Source organism: Pelodiscus sinensis, chromosome 1 (assembly GCF_049634645.1).
Source record: "Pelodiscus sinensis isolate JC-2024 chromosome 1, ASM4963464v1, whole genome shotgun sequence".
NCBI lineage: Eukaryota > Metazoa > Chordata > Testudines > Trionychidae > Pelodiscus > Pelodiscus sinensis.
In genome coordinates this window covers 118,724,992-118,749,843 of record NC_134711.1, presented here as the reverse complement: position 1 = coordinate 118,749,843, position 24,852 = coordinate 118,724,992, and the positions used below count along the sequence as shown (strand labels likewise).

The window sequence follows — 24,852 nt, the reverse complement described above, 5'->3', positions numbered from 1 at the left end:
AGGGTGAGCACACTTGACACTTCCAGGGCCATCCTATCTTGGCTCTCACTCATCCCTAACTGGCAACCCCCTTCCCTGGCTCTGGCCATTGGGCCCTCCAGTTCTGCTAAGGAGGGCAGCCATATTTTACTCTGGCCATAGGGCCATACTGCCCTCAGGGAGAGGGCAGCCATATTTAACTTTGGCTCCTAGGCTACCATAAGACTAAGAATGATCATGCAAACATAGCTGTTGGTCTATAACAATGCTTACCCCACCTGTAAAGGGGATGGGACACACTTGCCCCGTGACACTTGCACATGGCTCCTTCTCAGGTTTATGAGAGGCACGGAGCACCATCTTAGCTACAATGGGGGAAAATGCCAATACAGAAGATAGTCAGAGATGTACAGGCTCCATGGGACGCAGTGATGTTGAGAGAAGCAGCCTGTCAAAATGTGACAGATATCAAATGTCAGATCTCTTACTGAGCCCTACATAATTCTGCCAGGATTGCAGCTTTTACTAAACTATTTTGATGGTTATATTTCTTAATAAATGTTACTTGTGTTCTTGTATTCCAAATGTGTGATATCGGCGTGGCTGAGTAGAGCCCCTACCTTCAACTAACCATTAATGGACTCTTGTAAGCCTGTAAAAAGTTTCAGCCTTGGCAGGCAATAAGCAACAATTTCTTTATCCTCTCTATTAGATAATATATAATAGCAAAATGTTCACATTGGGAGAAATTCACATTGGTGCAGAGGGCCCACACCAGACTTGTGTTCTCTTTAAATACAACTATAAACGTATTTTGGTGCACACACTTTGTGCAGGGTTCAGGAATGAATGTTGCCCTTCCTGGATAGGCAACAGAGGCTAGTAAGGGGTGAATGATTTTGGTCATTGAAAGGCAGTAGACCTCTAGCAGGAGACTTGCAACTAGGATTATACAAAGGCTATTGGGCTATTGTTTGGACAATAAACTGTTTGGCAGAGGTGTCCCTTAGCCATTACTGGGTCTATCCAATAGGAATTTGCAATTTCAAAGTTTCTAAAAATTCTTTCTGAAGAAGATAGTTATGTTTTCTAGGTGGCTTTATGAATCTCCCAGTGGGAGAGATGCAGAAATATCCCAAGTATACTAAGCAACCACTTCTTTAAAGTTTTTGCAGACCTGCATTTGTGTTTCAGAAGAATAAAGTTGCAGATGGTTTACTTAATGCAGCCTTTCAGGTCTTATCTTCACTATAGAACTAAATTAGCACCACTGCAATTAATGCAGTGGCATCAATTTAGCTGGTCTGGTGAAGACTCAATAAGTTGATGGGAGAGCACTCTCTTGTTGATGTAATTAATCCACTTTAAGGAGAGGGGGAAGCTATGATGATGTGAGAGCCTCTCCCAGTGGCATAGTGTTAAGTCAATGTAAATTACTTTATACCACAAAGAGACATAATTTATGTTGACTTAAGTGGTACTGTCGACAAGGCCTCAAGCCAGGTCTACACTAAACGGAGAGGTCAAATTAAGATACACAACTCCAGCTATGTTAATCAAAGTAGCTGGAATTGATGTACCTTGATTCAAGTTTCCCCACTCGCCTCACAGTGGGAGGCTGACTAAAGCAAATGCTCCAGTTGGCTTCCCTTACTCCTTGCAAGAGCAGGAGTACTGGCCTGCTGATGGGAGTGCCCTCTGAGTTCAATTTAGTGGGTCTTTACTAGACCCACTAAATCAAACTCTGGAAGATTGATTGCAGCAGCATTGATCTTCCCCAAAGTGAAGACATGGCCTCAGTCTCTATCACATGTTCTACCTCTCTATTACCTGGAAATTTGAAGCATTGAAACTTGCCTTCAGAAATTCTGGAAGTGTAAGCACTGGGTGTTTGTCAATGTGGAAATCAAGGTTGCTTCTTTTAAAAGAGAGCTTCTGAACTGTCTGCGAGCAACACAGTCTGAGATGACTTAGCAGTAAGAATGACAATGTCAAACTATCTGCTGCTCCAGTTACATACATGACTGTCTTGGACAGAAGATGGGGCTGAAACTGTGAAGAACAGCATGACTACCAAGAGGCATAGCTTAACCAGTACATTACTCTTTCATCTTCCAGGTTAAAGCACATACATATTAATGTATCCAAGCATTACATGGTTCTTTTTTTGAACCTTTGAACACAGTGTCCAATTACAATGTGATTAAAAATGGCTTTATTTGTATTCATTTCAGTGCATGAGGATGGTTATTTCAGTATTGTGGCAGTTTAACTTGTGGGGGGAATTTGATACTGTATCATATTTTTATTCTTTGCCCTGAGCAGTTAGCCAAAGTCTGAGTCCTTGCAGGATTGTTTCCATTTGGACGAGTAATCAGCCAGTTATATTCTTGGCACAACCTTGAACACAAAGGCCTGTTTCCCTGAACACAGCAGAACCAAGGACAGTGTGTGGGCTCCTGCAGCAATCCCTATGCACAAGAAGTGCCTGTTATCTCCAAGGCTCATGCTCACAATTCCTCCTCAGCCTCTTGGCTTTCTGCTGCCTTCCCCCCCCCCCCCCCCCCCAGCCTACAGCCAGTCTCCAAGCCCTCTATCTGCAACCACAGGATTTAGTTCTCACCTACCATGCAGCCTATTGCCTTGGCAGGCCTCACATTGTCTACAGCTGTTTTTTTCTACATAAAGGAGATTGATTTCTCCTTCTCGGGAGCCTGAAAAAGTACTTGGAACATCCATTGGGTTTACTGAAGTCTGTGATTTTCTTTGGACCCAAGACCCAGCTGATGACAACCATTCATACCTTACAATATTTAATTCAATGTAATGCAGGAGTTTGTCCCCCTGTTCCAGCTCATCCCCTAGGGACAAGCTGGTGGACAAGGTTCCTGCTGCTCCAGGCTGCTCCCCAGGGAGAAGTTGGCAGCCAGCCCCACACCTGCCCTGAGTCCCCTTCCTCTGAGCTCCTCCTCCTCCCAACCATCACCCTGATTTCTGTACCCCTACCCTGAGTGCCTCTTAACCCCCAACCTTCACTCTCACACCACACACATGCCCAGCCCCCTGCACTGAGCCCCTCCTAAGCCCCCCACCTTGACTTCTGAACCCCCCATGCCTTTGGCCTCCTGCCCTGAGCCTCCTACATCCCCAGGGTACTACCCTGACTCCTGCATCCCCCACACTGACAAACCCCCTGCCCTGAAAGATCTGGGCAACTCTGAGTAAGTCTATAGGACAGAATTTTATAGTTCCTGTGACTGAGTAGTTATTCTTAGGTAAAGTTGTCTGAGGTATTTTGAATTCTGATGATTTTGACGATTTTTTTATATTTGGGGAGGGAAGGGTGAGAAAGCTGACATTTATGTATAGTTTCCTCTTTTTCACCAGCTGTATTATTGGGAATTGAGAAAAATGTCTTTGACCTCTAGATTACTGGGTCAAGTTCTGCGTATGACAGTAAGACACTTTAGTGGGCTGTGTGGAAAGAGATTTGTGCCCTGGCTTCACTCCTGGGAGACAAGTGTTTGTAAAAAAAATGGAACTAAATAGTAACTTTGTTGGCAGCTTCAGCAGAAATGCCAAGAAGTGACTGGGCTTGGAGACTGTCTAACAGATCCTGTAACCTCTGAGAAAGTAATTCCAACTTATCGGATTAAGTGGGTTTTACCCATGAAAGTTCATGACCGTATAAATTTGTTAGTCTATATGCACCCTTACAATGCACCCTTACCTCAAAAATAAATTATTTTTTATATGTAGCTTATTTTGAACTAATTTTGAAATAGCTTATTTTGAAATTTGGTGCTGTCTACGAGCACAAATTTTGATATAACTCACTATTCAGAAATACCCCTTAACCCTTGTGGAATGAAGGAAACTGCCCGTTATTTCGAAATCTGTTTCAAAATAATGGGATGCTTCAATAGATGCAGCATAGCTATTTCGGGATACTTCTGGTATCCCGAAATAGCTCCACAGTGTAGACATAGCCTAAAGTGCCACAGGACTTCTCATTGTTTTTAAGGTTACAGACTAACACGGCTGCCCCTCTGAGAGTTCCTCCCAGAAAGAGTTAAAGCACTTTAGGGAGGTCCACGTGCAGGAGACTTACTTTGCTGTTGTCCAAGCTGTACCGAGTTCAGACAGCTGCAGTCTCTAGGGCTGCTAACCCAGCTAGAACCCTTCACAAACCCAACATTCACACACACAACTATAATTTTAACTTTGTGATTACCTACCACCAGTCATTAACTTCCTGGTATTCCTAGTGTTTGCAACATGACCTCACTAGTGAGAAGGGAGTGTTTACATTTAGTTAAACGTTCACGTTAAATTTAGACACCTCATCCCAAGACATTCTAAAGAAACAGGCTGCCAGATTTGTTCAGAATGTCTGGGTTGTATTGTTATCTATAATCTGTCACAATTTTATTTTATTTTCCAGGGAGGAATGGGAAATCCACTCACAGGTAGGGGGCACTCTGCCACTAAAATACAAAGTCCTTTCAAAAGTTGTGAGGAAGCATAATTATGTTCAGTCATCTTGAACAGTCTGATTTTTGGCTTGCACTGTTTTTGGATAAGTTATTTAATGCCAAAAACAGGGCAATGTCAGACCTCTAGGCATTTACAAAGTCCAGTTTACTGAGATCATTATTTCTGGCTTACCTAGCTCATGAGTAGCCTCTGATGAATAGATACTATTTCTTCAGGATATAAAGCCAGAAATAATAATTTGCTGTTGCAGAGTGAGAATTTGGGATGTTAAAAACTGATCTGGGCTCCTTTTTCTTTACCATTTTCCCATACCAATATTGAAAAAAGATTCAAAGAGAATGCTATGCAAAGGAAGATTTTAACCTGTGGAGTTTATCACAAGAATACAGCCTTATACTCAATGGTGAGTACAGTCTCTTTTTCTGGGCATGCAAATAAAACGGTTCCCCAATACAAAGCCATTAAGTGTCACTTCTGATTAGCTTTAAAACCTCTCTTTATTTAATTTGCATCTCTCTAGTATGTCCTCTGAGATTAAACTCTTTGACAGCTTGTCAAGTTGTCATGGTTGCAGTTAAATTATGGCTTCCAAGCCCATAAACTATAGAAAGAAGTCTCCATTACTATCCTAAATAATGTATTGACTTACAGTAATGGCCAATGTTTTAACCTCTATATAAGATAACCGGAAAAGAGCTATTGAAAATGTTCTTCCCCACCCAGGTCTCATGCATTCACTTCGGGATTTTTCCACTGTTTTTGGCCTGAATGTATAAGCATATGTGGGCTCATGATTTGGGTTGAATCCATATGTGGATTTGGGCTCAGGCAGGTTCAAGATTTGTCCTATGGAAAGCTGATCAGCATAGTTCTATATGGCCTAATTTTAAAACCTTTGAAGTTTTGAAAAATATTATTTAAAATATTCTTGGAAAGAGTTGCAATAGGGTCATTGGCTATATTTTCTGTATTTTCTCACTCCAGTCTATTACAAAATAATAGTACAAAAGCAAATGCATTGAGATTTTGGCTCTTACTATTTATTCATCTCCTGAAGTAGTAATTCCCATAAGGTGCTCACAATCCAATTTATACAAATCTGGTGTAGGGCTTGACTTGACATTCCTTGTGCATACCAAACTCGCACTTTTGTTAACTGGTTTGGGGTGCTCTGTAAAAGCAGTCAGGCCCCTTCTGTAAAAAAAAACACGAAAGGATAATTGCTAAATGTACGGTCAGATCTCTCCTGAAACAATATACTAACAGCCACTCCCAGTAACAAAAGTGAAGGGAAACAAAAAAAGAGATGGTAGTAGCAACTTTTTCTAGCTGAATCTGCTGTATGTGCACACTTGTGTGTATTTATATAAACCTGCAGGCTATCTCCCTCACACTTCAGAACAAAAGCAGGACAGCTAATATTTTTAAAATAAGCTGTTCTCAATTAAAGTAGGATATAAAAGTCAAAAAGTGCAAAAAATATAGCTTACAGTAGCTTGAATTTTATTCCATAAATCAATGTAGCTCCACTAAAGTCCAGCGGGAATTGGACCAGGACCTTTCCCCCCATCCTATAGTAGAATATACACATTTTCTAATGGCTGACATTGCTGTTCTATTTGACTGTTCTTTACCATCATGCATTTCATGACTGTACATTGAGGCATTCATGACTGTACATTGAGGCCAGCCCCCAGAATTCAGAAATCGTGACGTGAATCGGGTCCCATGAAGTCATGAATGGATCAAATATATCTTACTTTGCTCCCTGTGTGTATTAGAGTTCATATCTTCAGGTATATCTCCACAGCTACGCCAGCTAGAAGTTTAATGGAGAACTGAGATTTTCATAATCTCATGATTTTGAGATTTGGGGCTTTATCCTAAATATCAAACAGTGTGAGACTTATGTGAGTTGTTGACGCAGTCACATACCTATACAACTGGAAGCATTTCATTCCTCATGTACCTCATGCGACAATTATATGTTTCAGCCCGATTGTCCCCTCAACCTTTCAGTCAGCATTGGAAGTAGCTGGAAATTGATCAGATTACATCTAAACGATCTTTTATGAAGCATTCTAGAAGAAACAGTGGCCAGGGGAAAATCCGTGCTAGTACAATTCCAAGGGAATGCTAGGGATGTGGAGGCTGCAGAGACCAGAGCAACTATGGAAGCCATAGAAACATAGAACACTAGAACTGGAAGGGACCTCGAGAGATCATCAAGTCCAGTCCCCTGCCCTCATGGCAGGACCCTAGGTCTCTAAGGGTATGTCTATACTGCACTGTAGCTCAAAATAAGATAAGCAATTTGAGCTCTGCAAATTTCTTATCTTATTTCAATCTTACTTTGAAATAGCTTGTTTCACACTTTGGCCCTACATATCACCAACTTTGGAAATAACCTGCTATTCTGAAACGTCCCTTATTCCTTGTGGAATGAGGTTTACAGGGACATTGGAATAGTGAGCCTGTTATATTTAAAAATAACGGGCTTGCTATGAAGACGCGGGATATCTAGGGATACTCTGGCATCCTGAAATAGCATAACAGTATAGACGTAGCCTAAATGAATACCCATATCTTTAGGAATCTGCCAGGTATGGTGGCAGGCCCAGTGGCTTCTTTTGTAGGGATGGATGGGGATCTCCCACTCCTTACCAACAGAATAATAGGGAAGGAACTCTGTAAGAGGATTCTTAAAAGGATGTGGACAGTTTGCATTTCAACAGTCATAAAGCTCTAACATTTTGCACTGCATCTACTGTTGTTAGATGAGTGTCATCTTCCCCCATTTCCTGCAGCTTTGACATAGCAAATTAATTAAAAATAAGTGCTTAAAATAAACATTGATATTAGCTCTCAGTTATTAAAAAAGAATTCTGCCAAGCCTAAATATAATTAAAGTAGTATGGTTCTTAGCCCCCTGATGTAGAAGGCATCAGAGGCATCTGTGTTAGTCTGAATCTGCAAAAGAGACGAGGAGTTCTGTGGCACCTCAGACTAACAGATTTATTGGAGCATAAGCTTTTGTGGGCAAAGATCCACTTCGTCAGATGCTGTAGAAGGCTTGTTAGACATAGGGACATTCTCTGAAAGGACTATTTACCAAGAGGGGAGTGAAGAGCTAAGAGAATTCATCTGCTCCACTAAGCTGTTTTTTATCATCTGTTATTAAATATGCAGTAGCTTCCAGCTAGGGAATGTATTTCTTGCTTCCTCATCCCCCTTCAGCCCCAAACTCCTAGATATCTTTTTGTGGTTTGCACTGTCATTTACAGAACTATTACAACACACTATTGACGTCCACAGCTTGGAAACCTTTGTCTTTCCCACCCCACCCCTGAGGAATTCCAAAAATATATCACTGAGCATGTATGAAGTCAAGTCATTCAGTGCAGCAATGATGGACCTGACTTGGGAAGGTGGTGCTGCAGCTGAGCTCTCCAAAAGTTTTCAGAGCTTGCAGACTTGGTTCTGGCCCGCTACAGAGACATAATAGTAGGGCAATAGGTAATTTGCCCAGTCTAGGCTCTTGCTCACAGTTTGGACCCTAACTTCTCTCTAAGAAGGGCCTGGGTGGGCAGAAGGGAGTTTTTGCCACATGGGGTTTGGTTCAGGTTCCTTTTCTGAGGGGACTGGGTGTTTAAGGCACAGTTTTAAGACTTTCACAGGCGTGTGCAACCCACTCTGTATAGTGTACTGGTGCACTAGGTGAGAGGAGGCGGCACAGGCACGCAAGCACGCCTCTGGCTGAATCTAGGTCGGCCTGAGCTTGCAGAACTGGCTGTGGCCGGGACCCAACCAGGAAAAAAAGTCTCCGCCGTGTGATTAAAATGCTCCAGAGTTCAAAGGCGGCCGGGGCCCTGCAGGGCAATCACGCGCGCGCGTTCCCGCGAAGCCCGGGACTGGGCGCTCCCCGCGCCGCGGCTGCTGCTACTGCAGCCAGGGCGGCGGCTCCAGCTGTGCGGCTGGGGGAGGGAGCGGGGTCTGTATGCAAAGCAGCCGGGACGCGGCGACCAATCAGGCGCGGGCCTCCGTCGAAGTATTTATAGCCCGTATTTAAAGAGCCCTTGGGAGTCTCCGCTTTGCTCAGCTGGGCGGCGGCGGCGGCGCAGCCGGAGCTCGCTGGCAGGCACACGTGCTGCTTGGTGCCGCGGGGGGAGGGGTGCGCTCAGCGCCTTTGGGCTGCACCCTGGTGGCTCTGCCCACCCCCCCTCGCCAGCGCTGGGAGGGCGAGGCCATTCCCGCGCCGCTCCTGCAGCCCTTGCCGGGCGCGGACCCGGAGCGTGGCCAGTGCAAAGACACACTCCCCCGCCCTGCACAGTCTTCCCTCAGAAACGCACTGGCGAGATAACCCCAAGCCTGCTTCCTCTGGGGCTTGCCCGGCCTCTGAAGCAGGGCTCGTCCTGTTAACTCTTTCGGGGGAGGGGGAGTGTGGCAGCCCCGGGAGCCTCTTATCTACGGGGACCCGGGGTGGAAAGGGGGCGCAACTTTCTGGAAGAGCCATCTCTTTTGTCAGTGTGCGACTGAGGGGCTCTGAGACGCTGCCGCCGGGCTCCGCGTTGCGCAAAGCGCCTTCCTCCCGCGTTTGAAACATCCACGGATTTTTGTAACTTCCCTCCGCACCCACCGCGCTTCCCAACAGAAGTAGGAGGCAGGCAGGCAGGAGAGGGGCGTGGTGTGTCCCAGCCCTGTGCCAGCAAATAAAGAAGCGATGCACGTTTCCCTGCCTGAGCAGAGGAAGGTGATCTCAGAGCGCGGTGTGTAACGGGTGTAAACCAGCCCTTCGGACTGAGCGGGGTTACCTCCAGGCGTGGCACCCGAAGTGGGAATCAAGCAGCAGGTATTTGAAAGGAAAGAGGTGGCGGTCACCGTGAGCACCGGGGAGGGCCGGAGTTCGTTTCACACGTACAGGGAAGTCTTTTGAATGAAACTGCGGGAGGATTAGGTTAAATCCCGTCCGGAGAGTTGGCCACGTCATGGTGACACATGCTTGTGCAAGGAAAACTTTAAACGTGCGCATTGGCCACTGCAGTCAGCGCAGTGAATAAACCTCGCTCGAAGCTGCTGGCGCTGCTGCCAGGATCTAACGTGTCACGCTGTTACGGAGTTTTAAATAAGACTCTGTAGCACGGTGATGGAGTTGAGGTGATGCGGGGAAGCACACGAAAAGGCTGCACACCAAGCCATACGGGAGTCTAGCTTCAGGCACGTGCAGGGGAAACATCTTGACCAATTACTCTTCTCCCGTCTCAGTGCTACTAATTCTTTACCTTCACAAGTGCTGGAACTCCGGGTTGGGGTGTGTGTGCTGCAGCACCCCCTGGTTTGAAATGGTGTCCATTATATACCTGGTTGCCTGTTGGGTTCAAGAACTCTCAGCACCCATACTATAAACATTGCTCCTGCACCTCTGTTCACTTTTCTCTCTGGAGCATGTATCTTTCTCACAGGAATTAGAAGAGGTAGGGGGCTCTGATTGTTACACAGTGCCAGAGAAATCAAAGGTGTGAAATTATACTACAGCCATTTTAATTCAAGGTATGGGGCCCAACCCTGGGAGTTGCTCTTTCAACTCCCACTGGCTTCTGTGAGAATTGAAGGTGATTTGCACCCATGAGGCTTTGTGGGCTCTAGTCCCAGCATCCCGCCCCTGACAGGCATGAACCCTTGCAATCAATTGTCTTTGACATCCATGATCAAGCATTCAAGACTGATTCTCCATTGCCTTGCCCCTTGTGTAGTGACACACATGCAAAATAGCAGGGATATGCTTCCTTTGCACAGATATAACTGATTTCCCAAGTTGTAAGAGAGTAGAGAATCTGGCCCCAAATCTTCATTTTACAGGAAACTGATGTTCAGTTGGAGAAATTCCTCCTCTGAACCTGAGTCTCTTCTCACTGAGTGTGCTTAAAGAAGTGGAATAGAATAAAAATTCTTATAGTAACGGGATGGGGGGGCGGGGCGGGGAGAAGCTTTCTGAATCCAAGAGTGGCCCATTAGAACTCCTGCACTTCATACAGCATACAAGACATTTCCACAGATACTGCGTTTTGTTAGCATGGGTCAGACTCAGCTCTCACTGATGTCCCTAGCAAAAGTCCCTTTGACATCTTTAGATGCAGTATTGCCCTTTTACAATAATAACATTCTATAATAAATGAAGTAACGCTTATAGATTGTTGAACTTCTATGAATAATCACCAGAAATTTGTTATTTTAAAAGACATGTTGTAGAGGCATGTATAAATGACTTTAAGATACTTAATAGCTGTTGCTATACAAAGCATGTTAAGAACTGTGGTACATTGTAATTAGAATTCAAACCAGTGTTGCTAACTTGTACTTAATACACCTCAAACAACAAGTTTTGGCCCAATGCAACTTTAAAGGATCCTGGTATAAATCTCTGAGAATCAGATTTAATTTGAATAGAAAGTTTATATATACCACAATCCCAGATTTACAAGTTAATTGGGTACTGTGGAATTAATAAAATCAATAAGTTCCTAAAATGGAACAGTTCCTAATTACAATAGCACATAATTGTATGTAGCACATAACTTATCAATTGTTCAATAATCATGTACATAATTAGTGGTAACAAATGTATACAGTGTGCCTGAGTTTGCTGTGTTTTGCTGCCAGTTCTCGCAGGTGTGTCTACACTAAAGCAGCACTATTATGCACCATAGTGTAGATACTTCCTACATCAACAAAAGGCACTTCCCCCGCCCTCCGCTTCCCACCCCCAAATCAATGTAGTTAGTCCAGTTCTCTGAAAGATGGTAGTTAGTGTGACGGACTTCCCCAGGGTACAACACAGAATACCAACACTGGCATACCAATCTGGGGCCCCTCTCACAATGTTTGGCTGTGATAAGCTGCCTCTCCTGGTCCTGCACTCACACAAATCTGTACACAGGCAGCTGGAGTTACATGAATGGTTCCTCTCAGCACTAATAATAGGGAGGCTTCAGCCAGCTTCCACCCAAGCTCCACAACCTAGGACACCACAGCTGTATCATCTGGCTTGGTCAAAACCCTGACCAGTGTACATTTAGTACCCAATCAGCCCCTCCCTTAATACGGAAAAAACAGTGCACCATCCCCACTCCTGAGCAGATTTCCCTTTGTTCTGCAAAGATGCTTTTAGGTAAAAAAAAAAAAAGATTTATTAACTAGAGCAAGGTAGACTTAAGGTCACAATAAGTAATAGCATACAGATCACCGCCAATTACCTAAGAAATAAAACAAAATGCAATCTAAACTTTATAAACTAGATAAGATTTGACTCAAGCAGTGTCTCATCCTGTTAGCTAGTACAAGCAGGTTACAGCTTTTGTTTACACAGGCTAGAATTCTTCTGTCCCTCCTGAGACCCCCTTCTCAGTTCAGTCTTTGTTCCTCAGGTTTTTTCAGGTGTTGTGTTTTAGGGGGTTAGGATTGAAGCCAAGTGATGATGTCACTTCCCCTCTTTTATAGCTTCATCCAGCTTCCTGGAAAGATATTTTTTTCTTGACATGAGTAGGGTTGCCAGGTGTCTGGTTTTGAACCGGACAGTCCAGTATTTGAGCTTTCTGTTCTGGAAACAAATTGAGAAAATATAAATGTCCAGAATTTTCTGAATAAGATGTAATGTACATTGTGATGCAATATCAAGTGTGTCCGGTATTTTTGTTGAAATCATCTGGCAACCCTAGACATGAGACTCCATTCTGAACCCCCCTCCACACACAAACACACACACACTGTATCAAGCATCCTCCATGCCTACCTGCTCCCTCTGGGGTATGTCTACACTACAGAGTTTTTTGTTTTTTTTCAGAAAAACGAATGTTTTTCTGAAAAAAACTTTAATTACGTCCACACTGCAATCATTGTTCATTGTTGTGCCTGAAAGAAAGTTGTGTTTTCAACTTCACAACATATTTCAGTAAGACACACGTAGCAAAACTTCCTAAGTTCACATACAAGGAGAGCACATACAATCCAACAGCATATTAATGTTCAACAGATCAAGACTTTTAGAATGATACCTCATAACGCATATTTTGTACACAACATATCATAATTATATGACAATGGTCAATATGGGGATGCTAAGTAGAGATGTTAGAAATTGTTTATTTTGATAATTGTGTAACGGTTAAAATTCTTAGTGGATTCACGATTACTTGCTGCTCACCCCTGGCAGCCAGTATGCTCCTGGCCCCACTCCCAGGGAGCCCCCTGCCACCTTGCAATGCTGCCTCTGATACAGTTTAAAAACCGGGTCCCTACGCAGACCAGCTCCCATCTGCCTCCCCATGCTATTGTCTCTGATACACAGGGAGCAGCACGGAGCGGCAGCAGCCCTGTCTGTGGGGGTTGGGGGAATAGGGTGCCAAGCTCCTTGTGGACAGAGGTTGCTCCAGCATCCCACAGCTGCACTGCCGGACCCTACTGGCAGAACCACTGACTGAGGGAGTGGGGGATCAAAAGCAGTGAGCTGAGTCCCAATGAGAGCCCAAGGGCTTCACATCATAGCCAGAGCCCCAGGGCTCCTACCTGTTGCTGCCATGGCCCCTGCCATGGTGACCATGAAGCACTGGCTAGGGGAGTCTGGTCCCCAGCCCTGCCAAGGCCCTGCCCCTTCTGAGGGTCCAGAGCCACACCCCCTGTTTTGCTCAGGACCTTGGACACTTTAGGTTGTGTACTAGTAAGTCTCAGGTTTTATTTTCATCCCTGGTGCCAGGGTGTTGCTTTGGGGCAAAGAGTGTCATAGCTAGGTCAATGGAAGCATTGATTGGAGGCATTGTTCTTCATTCTGTCTAATGCTCTGTGCTTTGAGAAATCCTTTTTGACTGCCAATCAGTAGGTGAGTGTTGAAGTCAGTGCAGTGAAAAATGCATTCAGTAACCAGGTAAAGCTAATTTTTAAGTGTAGACCAGGTGTCAGGCCAGGTTATACCACAGATCTGTATCAATATAATAGCATTGCTTAGGAGTGTGAAAAAAATCCACACCCCAGAGTGACATACTGCAGCTATACTGGCTTAACCCCCATATAGATGCTGTTACCTCCTCTCAGGAAGAATTAACTATAGCGATGTGAGAAGCACTCTCATTGGCTCAGGAGCATTTTCACTAAAGAGCAAAAGCAGCATAGTATGTGAAGACAAGCCCTCAGTCCTTTCAAACCTGTACAGCCACTTGAATCTTGGCTGAAGGACTGACATCAGATTCATCAGCAGAAAGATGATTTTGGCAGCAGAAATGTATTTTTTATAACTCGTTGCCTAGCTACTGACTCCCTGAGTGTTCTGGGGTTGGAGCACCCATTGAGAAAAATTAGTGGGTGCTCAACAGCCAGCACAACCAAGCTCCCTCCCTTCCCTTTCCCCAGCATTTCTCACCTGCCGGCCACCCCGCTGATCAACTCCTTCCTGTTCCTCTCAGTGCCTCTCACCTGCTTGAAACAGGCTCCAGGAGGGTGGGAAAGGAGTGAGGATGGAGTTCACTTGGAGCGGGGTGGGGGTAACTAGAGGATGGGAAGAGGCAGGTTGGGGGCAGAGCAGGGCAGTAAGAAGCTGGGCAGGAGCTTGGGAAAAGAGATGGAGTGGGAGTGGGGCTGGGGTGGAGCGGGGTGGGGAGAGGGAGGAATGTCTGTGCCTATGAGTGATTCATCATAAGTTCCAAGTGCATAAAACAGAGTTCTACTATGTATAGTTTATTGGTATTTGTAGAGAGTGTTTTATCATTCAGTGCAAATGCTCATTTTGAAATGAAAGCGGTGCTGTCTATAATGTTACCCCTATCCTGCTTTTTTTAAAGGGTAAAATCAGCTCTTCATCTGGTATAAATCAGCATAGATCCATTGATTTCATTAAAGTAACACTAACATACCCCAGCCAGCCCATGTGGATTTAACCCGTTTGTTTCAACATTTTCAGCTATAACACTGTAGCTTAAAGTTAAAACGTATAGCTTGTTGAAGTGTGATACAATGGAGATAATTAGTGCTGCATGTAAAATGATCCAGTGATAATCTTTTTAAATCTGCATCGTACTCTTTACAAAATCTTTGTATGTGTATGTATAGATATAGAGACAGACATATTGATATTTCAAAACTGCAAAGCCAAGTTTGGAGCTGCCTGCAAATCTAGATTATTTTAAACTGCAAACCTAAGAAGGAGAAATTTCATAACAAAAGAGGTTTGTTTATTTGAGACAGTTAGAAGGGAGACAAAAAAATTGCCTTACGGTTGCTCTCTCCATTGCGACCTATGCTGCTGGTTGCCCTGGGGTCAGTTACTTCTCTCTGTTCCTCAGTTTCTGCATCTGTGAAAGGGATCATGATACTGGTCTCCTCAGTAAAGTGCTTTGGCATCTGTTGATGCAAAGTGCCAAAGAGCTAGGTAAGATTATTATTATTTATACTAGTGCAAAGTAGCTGTAAAATGTTACCAGACTAGAATGACAGCCAGGAGCATGGAATAGGAGGATCCCGAGGTATGTCCCCATCGAGGTTAAAAGAGGGCTAAATGCCCTCTTACTTTTTACAAGTCATATGGGCAAGCAACAGGCGCAGAGCGCAAAAAGGACAAAGCAGGGTTGAGGCCTGAAGGAGAGGGGTCTCGGAGTGGGTGGGCAGGTTCTCAGAGTGCATGGGCAGAGCCTTGGAGGGGGAAAGAGTGGCATGGGGGGTGAGGCCACAGTTTAGGTGACGTACCTCCCCCAACACTTTTAGGGAGTTTTCATTGCTCCTGATCACAGCATTGTGCAGTCACTTTGTACCACCACTGTATATGACTATACAAGGTGCAGTGCAAGGCAATAATGAATTGGGCCCAATCTTGCAAGTCCTTGTGTACGTGAATCATCCTGGCTCTAATGTAGCTACTCACCTGAGTGCAGGTTGACAAAAATGAGCCCAGAAATTAAGGGAACTATGGAGCCATGCATGCTCTAGATCGCTATAGTAACAATGCTTTCTGACAGACTATATGACACAGCGAGTGTCTTATTGAATTCAATGGGAATTTTCCCTGACTGAAAAATTGGGCATTATATTTGTAGGTGAGGGAACCAGGGTTTACAGTTGGTTCACTGGCTCTCAGCATTCCCACTATAAAATTGTTCCAGCACCAGTGCTTATATTTCTAGATTTTTAAAATGTACTCTAATTTGTACATTCATTCAATTCTCCTGTGTTTTCTCTTTTCTCCCCCCACTGTCAAGCACAAGCTGCATAGCTATTGAAAATGTCTTTGCTCTTGTTTTGTATAAAACTACCACATCACTCACTTGGCAAGACAATTTGATTATGTTGCTAATGGAAATACAAGGAAGGGGGTAGAGGCGGGGGGAAAAAGGGGGGAGGAGAGGGCGCGTAATAGACAGTGATGTGCTTCCCTCTGTCTTTCATTAGGACATGCCTTAGATAATTGAAAAATCTATTCTGAGCGCTGTCTTCATGACTTCAGACAACACCAAACATCCTCTGTTAGCTCTTGATAAGTTATTTTCATAGGCTATTGGGTGGTATTGTCAGAACACAGATTCACTTAACCCGTATTACTAGAGCACTACATTAGTTTCCAGTATGAAAAAGAAATAGATCAGAATGGGGAGGGGCGTGTCACAAGCAAACCACTAAATTAAAGGCATGCAAATTTCTCAGCCTTGTTATACATCCAAACCCATTACAAACAATAGAAAAACAGACATTGATTTAATGAGCTTTAAAGCAAGGTTTTAAAGATGCTGTATGCACAGATATTGTGATGGATCAGTGTATTTTCCATGAGCATTGTGGGGCTATGTCTACACTGTAGGGAAAAGTTGGAAAAAGATATGCAAATTGCAAACTGCAATTTGTGTATCTTTTTCCGCTTTTCTTCCGAAAGAGGCTTTTCTGACATTTGGCCCATCTACACAGAGCCAAATGTCGGGGGGAAAAACCCCTCTTTTGGAACATCCCTTCTTCCTCGTAGAACAAGATTTACAGGGATGCAGAAAAATGTGTTTGCTTTTCTGAATTTTTTTTTGGAAAAGCAGATGCGTTCCTTGGACGCGGCAAAGCTTTTCCGGGATACCTCTTGTATTCCGGAAAAGCTCTGCAGTGTAGACATAGCTTGAGAAACCTATTTTCTTATTTATTAAAGGTAACAGCTATGATTATCCCAAAACAAGGACAGTGTAGTATTCTTCTAGACAGAATAAACTCAAGTCGTGTTGTTTTATTCAGTACCATTAGCAACTACTTGAATGGGAATAACAATGACAATTCTGCTTTAGCACTCTGATTTTTATTATTCTTTGCAGTTTCATCATATATGAGTCTTGTAATGTTGCACTGAGAACTGCTGTAACATTTAAGTGGATGAAGTGGTGCAGACAGGTAATTAAATAGCGTCTTTGTATGCTGGTTTTTCTTTAAGAAAAACAACAGAGAGTGACATTTCTTTCAAGTGACCACCATAAGCACCAATAAATATCATGCATGTAATAGTTGTGATGGCTTTTAATATAATACAAATCACTCTTCCCCCTCCCATGAACTGTGTTACAAAGTTAAAGTAACAAGGTACTGGTGATGAAGAAAAGAGATCCTTTAATATAAGAGTTTATATGAGATTATTATTATTTCTATTATCATAGTGCCTTGGAACCCTAGCTGTGGTACAGGCCCCCATCGTTGTGTTAGGCACAGAACAAAAGGCTGGTTTCTGCCCCAAGGAGCTTACAGGTTATGTCTGCACTGGAAGCATTTTACCAATGCAAAAATACCAGTACTCTGTAGCAAAATATTCAGCATTCAAGTTGCACCAACTTACTTTTCTTTACACATCATTAGTCAATGTAAGTAAGTTAAAAGGCATCTAACTGCAAAAGAGCCAGAGTGTAAGAAAGTCTGCTTTACATCAGTTAATTTGGTTCCTGGCTTGTATGGAGCAGGGATAATTTGGGGCAGGATCCTGACAAGGAGAGAAGCAGTGGTGATTCTTGTGTGCATGACCAGTCTTTCAGGCTTTCTTTTGCTTCCCCCTCAGAAGTAATTTTTCTGCATGGAAGCAAAGAAATCTGTGGAGTCCATGAATTTTGTGCACATGCAGTGATGCAGATTCCCCCAAGAGCAGAAGATGTCTGCTATGATGCTTTCTTGCACAGTTGTGCTCGCTAGCATCTAGCAATGATTCCCAAAGGTGGGTACCCAGACTCCTGACATCTCCTTCATAAGTTATGCTAGAGTTATGCTAGAGTTCACCTCTTGCTCTGCTCCCGATGTCATGAAACTTCTGTATAAAGAAAAGGGATTTGGGACATTTAGTCAGATTCCAAAGGGATCCCTGGCAGAAAAAAGTTTGGGGACTATTAATCTAGCTCATTATGATATACCAGTATGAGATTTTTATGTTATGAAATAACATGTAATACTAAAGTCTGATCTACTTCGTGTATGTTACAGTAATGAGTTGAAACTGGATATTTGCTCATATATCTAAATGACAGGAATAGTTAAATTTAATCTGAAAACAGGAGAGGATCCAAAAACCACAACCTCAGGATTTGTAGATGTTTGAATTCCAAACCTGGATTTTGCAGATTGCTTTGGCCAGTATTACAAAAATATGGATACAATAATTGATCTCAGCATCCCAAAACCTGGGAGTGTTTGAAATATGGCTTCAAATGTTCTGACCAGAGCACATCACTTGTCACTACCTACTGATCCCTTATTCTGGAATTCTTTCAGTAACTACAGGCAGTCCCTGGGTTACGTACAAGATAGGGACTATAGGTTTGTTCTTAAATTGAATTTGTATGTAAGTCAGAACTGGCTCCAGATTCAGCTGCTGCCACTGAAACTGACCAGGGGCTGACTACAGGAAGCCGGAGGCAGAGTTGCTCTGCCCCCAGCTTCCTGGAATCAGCCTGATCAGTTTCAACAGCTGCTGAATCTGGAGCCTGGGACAGAACAGCTGGGGCGCTGCCCGGTAGGTTCGCACAGCACCAACCCGGTAGCACCCCAGCTGCTCTACCCGAGGCGTCCCGCAACAAAAGCCTGGTCTGCTGGGGGGGGGGGTGCACTAGCTGCGCCCCCTCGCCCCCAGCAGACCAGGGAGACCCGAGCAAAGCTGCACAGGCGGAGGGACCCCGCTGCCTGGGCGGCTTTGCTCCTGTCCCCCTGGTCTGCTGGGGGGGTCCAGCAAAGCCACTGGACCCCCCCCCAGCAGACCAGGGAGACCGGGAGAAGCTTTTCTTGGCCTGGAGGACACGGGTGGCGACCCGCCGCCCGTGAGCTCCGGGGCGAGAAAAGCCCTGTTCGTAAGTGTGGATCCGACATAAGTCGGATCCGCGTAAGTCGGGGACTGCCTGTATATCACACCTATACACCCAAAGGCCGCCCAGAGTTCAACTACTTTGAAATTATCCATAGCCTAAGCACACAACCCATAGAACTCTCATTAAAGTCAGTGGTACTCTGCACAGACCACGTGTAGGATTGTGCCCTATGTCTATTGTATATCAATGAAAGGAGTTCAGGATTAATGTTCTTCTTATACAGTAATTATCCCATGGGACATTTTATTGGATTTCTCTGAACGAAAGTTTGAATTAAAGAAACATTGCTTTTTATTTGACCAAACTACACAGAGTCTCTTGTAGTTTTGGAGAATGGCGCTGGTGCTTTGTGAGCACTCTTTCATCTCTTAGATTATCTTGTGGCTTTGTGGAAGGCACAGTCTACGTTAGTAATTATGCCAGATTTTTATCGGATTTTTTTATGTGTTTAGTTTCAGTCAGAGACAGCAGCAGAGTACAGAATATGATAAGTTTCTCTAAGTTCTCTCACAGGTACTTCAAAGTCTCCCTTGCACTCTGTGGCATCATGTCCTGGGATTTTATTTTGGGGGATGGGAGAATGTCATTGTAAGTTTTATTAGTCACAGCTTTAATGGCTACCAATGGAATAGAGATTTGACTCTGGGTTAGAGGTGTTTACTCCATGACTATTGGAATTAGAAATAAAGGGAGCAGCTTCTGTCCACGTGGAACTTGGACCCTCCACAGACAGGAGCTGCTGCCACAGAGCAGCCTCTGTCTGCAGCGAGACTGGGTCCACCACGGAGAGAGGCTGCTCTGCGGCAGCCTCCCCTGCCCCCTCCCCCACATCTCCACCCTCTCCTGCCCCCCCAGTCTCCTATCCTGAGCTCCTTTCTGCACCCAATCTCTGTCCCAGACCCTGTACCCCTCCATAGCAAAGTGCAGCCTTTGGCCACTTACCAAAATTTCAAGTGCCCCCCCCCCTTTGTCAAAAATTATTGCCAACATCTTGTGTAGAGCAACTTAATTAAAGCCCTACAATGCTTCATCTGAATAGGTGCAGCTGCGTGGATGTGTAGACTTGTCTTTAAAGTCTATCTTTGTGAAGGTTTCTCTTGCAGACAGATACAATGAAAATGAATTGGCTGTTAGGGCCAAAGGACCCAATATTCTGTCAGTTTTTCTCCTGTACCATAAAAGAGACCCGCAAAGCTGTAGAAGAGGGTTGGCCAAACTGTGTCTCCCAAGCAGCACGCAGTCTTTTAAGAGTGAAGGTATGCCTTGTGGATCCCCAACCACCTGTTCCCACTGTTTTTCCCCATCCAGATTCAGGAAGTGCTTGGAGCTTCTTCCTGGTGACAGAGGGGTGGGGTTTCAGCCTTGCGGGAGGCACCTGCTGGGCCTCAGGGCTTCGACAGGAGCAGGGATTCAGCCTCAAGACCTGGCAGGCTCCTCTATGGGACTGAAGCCTTGAGCCCGTGTAGATGTGTCCTACGGAGCTAAAGTCCTGGCAGGCACTTCCTGTGGGGCTGAAGCCCCTAGCTCCACCACCTTGCTGCTGGGCAGAAGCTCTGAGACCCAGCAGGAACCTCTATAAGGGTGAATCCCTAAGACTCTCCTCCCTGAAGGGCAAGAAGCCCCAAGTCCCACCACCACGCTGCAGGGTAGAAGCCCCAGCAGGCAATTCTGGTTCTCAAACTTCTGAAGATTATCATGTGCAGCTCAGAGAGTCAATAAGTTTGGCCACCCCTATTATAGAGGCTACTTCAGCATCTAACCATAGACTATCCTGCACAGATTTGCTCCATGTTTTTGAGGCAGATTTCTCCTCAGTTCTTGTCCAGAAATTCCCAGCACCTGGCCAAGTTACTCAGTGGCTACATCTACACTGGCATGATTTTCCGCAAATGCTTTTAACAGAAAAGTTTTCCTGTAAAAGCATTTGCGGAAAAGAGCATCTAGATTGGCATGGACGCTTTTCTGCAAAAGCACTTTTTGCGGAAAAGTGTCCGTGCCAATCTAGACGCGCTTTTCCACAAAAAAGCCCCGATCGCTATTTTCGCGATTGGGGCTTTTTTGCGCAAAACAAATCTGAGCTGTCTACGCTGGCCCTTTTGCGCAAAAGCTTTGCACAAAAGGACTTTTGCCCGAACAGGAGCAGCATAGTATTTTCGCAAGAAGCGCTGATTTCTTACATGAGATTGTCGGTGTTCTTGCGGAAATTCAAGCGGCCAGTGTAGACAGCTGGCAAGTTTTTCCACAAAAGCAGCTTCTTTTGCGGAAAAACTTGCCAGTCTAGACACAGCCATGTTTATTGTGTACATGTATGACATTGACTCCATGGGAGGAGAATTGTTGCATGATATGCAAGATATCAGTACTAGAACAGGAGAAGAGCAGGATTCAGTAGAAAAGGAAGTCTATGTGGTGTTTGGATAGCCTTCAGAGACATTTGGCAACATGAAAACAGAAACAGAGGCAGTGAGTGCTGTGTGAAAGCTAGAGATGGAGGAGCCAGTGGGGTGCATAGTGTGATGAAAGTGGGACCAAAGAACTGAAAAATAAGAAAGAGAAAGAAGGAAGGAAATCATTTTGCTGAGAAGGAATACTTTATGAAATCATCATCACAAGACATAATTAAGTTATCTCCTGGTCTGCCAGGAGGTGCAATCTTTTGCTTCAGCACTGCAGTTTGTAAGCACATGGAGTGATTGTCTCACCATCACTGGGCCCTATTGAAGTCACTGCTTCAAAGTTTGACAGGTGCTGTAGTTGGTGAAATATATAGCACTACAGCAATACCATGAAGATGTCCCCTTAATCAGAACAGTCACTTAATTTGACTTCTCCTAGGGAATAGATAAAGCCTGATAATTAATTATAATAATGAGTCTAGCTTAACTGGAAGGGTATTAATATATATTCAATTTAACAGAAACACATTTGGTAAGTGTCAGTGAGCTAAGTGTTGCATAAGCAGGTGTTGATTAGGTATTAAATTCACAAGATTCCTCTTGTAATAAGGAAACTGCTGTGTAAAGTTTAAAGAAAAAAGACAAAGATGGAATGTGAAACTATATATTGCTTTTATTCTTGTATTTTTACCAAGTAGATCATTCGTTTTCAACTTTTAAAAAATGATCATATCTGAAAGAAGGTGTCTGTTTAATTGCAACAATGAGCTATTAAAATGGAGTAGATTCTATTGCACATTTTTTATGGGAGGGAGTGTTGTCTAGAGGCTACAGTGGAAACTTGGAGAAATGACCAGGGACAGCTATAAAAGTATAGCTTGAGAATGCCGGGGGGTTATCAGGAAGGCAATGGATGAGAACCTGGATATGAATCAACAGTGTGCCCTTGTAGCGAAGAAGGCTAATGGCATATTAGGTTACATTGGGAGGAGCATTGCCAGCAGATCTAGAGATGTGATTATTCTCCTTTATTCGGTTCTTGTGTGGCCACATCTGGAGTATTGTGTCCAGTTCTGGGCCCCCCACTACAAAAAAGATGGAGAGGGTCCAGTGGAGGGCAACCAAAATGATTAGGGGACTGGAGCATATGACCTACGAGGAGGGAGTTGGGTCTGTTTAGTCTGCAGAAGCGAAGAGTGAGGGGGGATTTGATAGCAGCCTTCAACTTCCTAAAGGGAGGTTCCAAAGAGGCTGGAGAAAGGCTGTTCTCAGTAGTGACGGATGGTAGAACGAGGAACAATGGTCTCAAGTTGCGGTGGGAGAGGTCCAGGTTGGATATTAGGAAAAACTATTTCACTAGGAGAGTGGTGAAGCACTGGAATGGATTACCTAGGGAAGTAGTGGAGTCTCTATCCCTAGAGATTTTTAAGTCTCGGCTTGACAAAGCCCTGGCTGGGTTGATTTAGTTGGGATTGGTCCTGCCAATTGGCAGGGGGCTGGACTTGATGACCTTCTGAGGTCTCTTCCAGCTATATAGTTCTATGATTCTATGAACATGTGGGAGCTGAGAGCCTGGGATAATTTGAATCTCTGCTACTAATTTAGTATGTGAAATGAACCATGCTATTTAAATCCTATACATCTGTTTCTCCATCTTTAAAATTGGGATGATAATATTCCCCTCAGGAAAAAAAAATGCTTTGTGATCCTTGGCTAAGGAGAGTTATCAAAATGCAAAATATTATTCCTAAACTTGAATGTGTTGCACCGACTCTCTCATATGACATATCAGTATGTCTGCAAACCTCAACCCAGTATTCCAGCCAAGCATGCAGGGCAAGAAAAAAGACTGGGTGGTTAAAATACTGGACAACCTTTGCAACTGGGGTCCAGCTGCCAGTTATATAAAAGGGTGGGTGTGTGTTTCGAGATGCAGTGGTAATGTAGAAAGAAGAAAACTCTAGGTCTGTTTGCACCCTGAAAAAGCCTATTATGAACAGAATAAGCATCTGAATGTGAACCTATGTTCCTGGCTGTCACACCCATCTGCCTTTAATACACCACAGGAGTAACAAGCTCTGGCTTTAGAGACTGACCCAGATCCATGCAGTTTTTACTCAGATTAAATTTTCATTGGCTCTGGTGGGAGTTTTGCCCAGTGAGGATTATTGGTTATACTCCATAAAGATCTATTTTGGGCATTGGTTTGTGTGGGTGATAGAGGGAAGATTAATTGATTTTCTTATACAAAGTAGGAGCAGGGCAATTTTAAAAATTGCTATGGAAATTAAATCAGTACTCATTTTACTATCAAACTTTGTTCCCTAAGAGACTCACAAGGCTGACAGTGTTTCTTTAATGTGACATTTGCATTCTTGCATCTCTACCAAAAGATCTGCAGACAGATAGGGTGTTTACTGTAACTATGAGTCAGCATTCATTGTTAGTGAGTAAAGTATGTGACTCTAGCACCTGTTTGATGTCTGGTTTGGCATCAGGTAGAGTTGATAGTGGAATATAAAAGAAGATAAATACGAATGTGTTCCTTCCCATGAGCTATTTGCTTTTTCCATTAAACTGTGTTAAAAAATAAAAACTGTTGTCAAGGGTGCTTACTAAAACAGAGCTAGTGAACTCACAGCCTTGTGGGGGTGTCTCAGGTCTCTTGCTGATTACATAAGTTTGTTTGTAGAGGTGTGGTCTAATGGTCTGAGGATTGGGCTGGTCTGGAAGTTATTCTGACACTGACGCATTCTGTGGCCTTGAAGCTTTCCTTTTTAGCCTTTGCCTCATGCCTTTCTGTTGAATGGGAATAATTCTATTTACTTATTTACCTTATGGGGATGTTGTGAAGAATCAATTAGTTAAACACCAGTGAAGCACCCTACAGAAGAAAACCACTTATGTTCTACAGATTTTTGTCATTAAAGTGAAAAGAGCCTCAAAAATAAGATTAATAATCACAGTACTAACAGGCAGAGTGAGGAGCTTGCCCTATATCTGGCACAGATGTGCAGTTGCCAGACCCAAGGACATGATAAATCAAGGCACTATTGGAAACTCCCAAATGGGGAGAGTGCCCAGTGTATAACTATAGCTGCATCTTGTTGTTGCAGAGTTACCTTGGCAGATTTTAAGCGTATACCTTAGCAAAAATGTATCTGTGTTTTTGCCTGTTTTTTCATTTTCCAGACATAGAAGCATTTCAGAAGTAATGTGCTTTGTCCTGGAGGGGAAAGGAGAAGGTGGACAGTACCTCATGTTGTTATAGCTTCACAAGTTGACTAACAAAATTAACAAAGTCCATATGGGGTCTCCTGGGTACACCCTTAACCCCTAGTTAAAACCTAGCGAACCCTTCCTTTCCAGAAGGATCCATGGCGACTGGTTGAGCTTCTTCTTGCAATGTGGTAAAGTCTCCCAATAAAATTGCCAGATGCTACCATTTTTAGAGCTAAATGCAAAATTTGTTTCAACTTATTGAGGGGAAGCTAAATTCCTCCTCCCCCGCACATGTAGACAAGCAATGCCCACCACCTACAAGCATGCAAACAAATTTATAAGCTATGCCTAACAATTTCTCCTACGGGCTGCCAAAGAAGAAAGGGAGATTGTTACTTCACTTCTATTTTTAAATA

General features: G+C 43.9%; 1 protein-coding gene across 2 annotated transcripts in view; it reads left to right on the top strand.

Moving 5' to 3' along the window:
* The window catches only part of KRAS (KRAS proto-oncogene, GTPase), a 208,257-nt gene that overhangs the window by 103,375 nt on the left and 80,030 nt on the right, over positions 1 to 24,852 (top strand). Inside the window, exon 1 of one of the 2 annotated variants that reach the window (XM_006127666.4) lies at positions 9,171 to 9,325. The exons of the other annotated variant lie outside the window; for it this stretch is intronic. The gene's annotated coding sequence lies outside the window, so the exon portion shown is untranslated. Of the gene's footprint in view, positions 1 to 9,170; positions 9,326 to 24,852 lie in introns of those variants that run through there. 2 annotated transcript variants of the gene reach the window in all.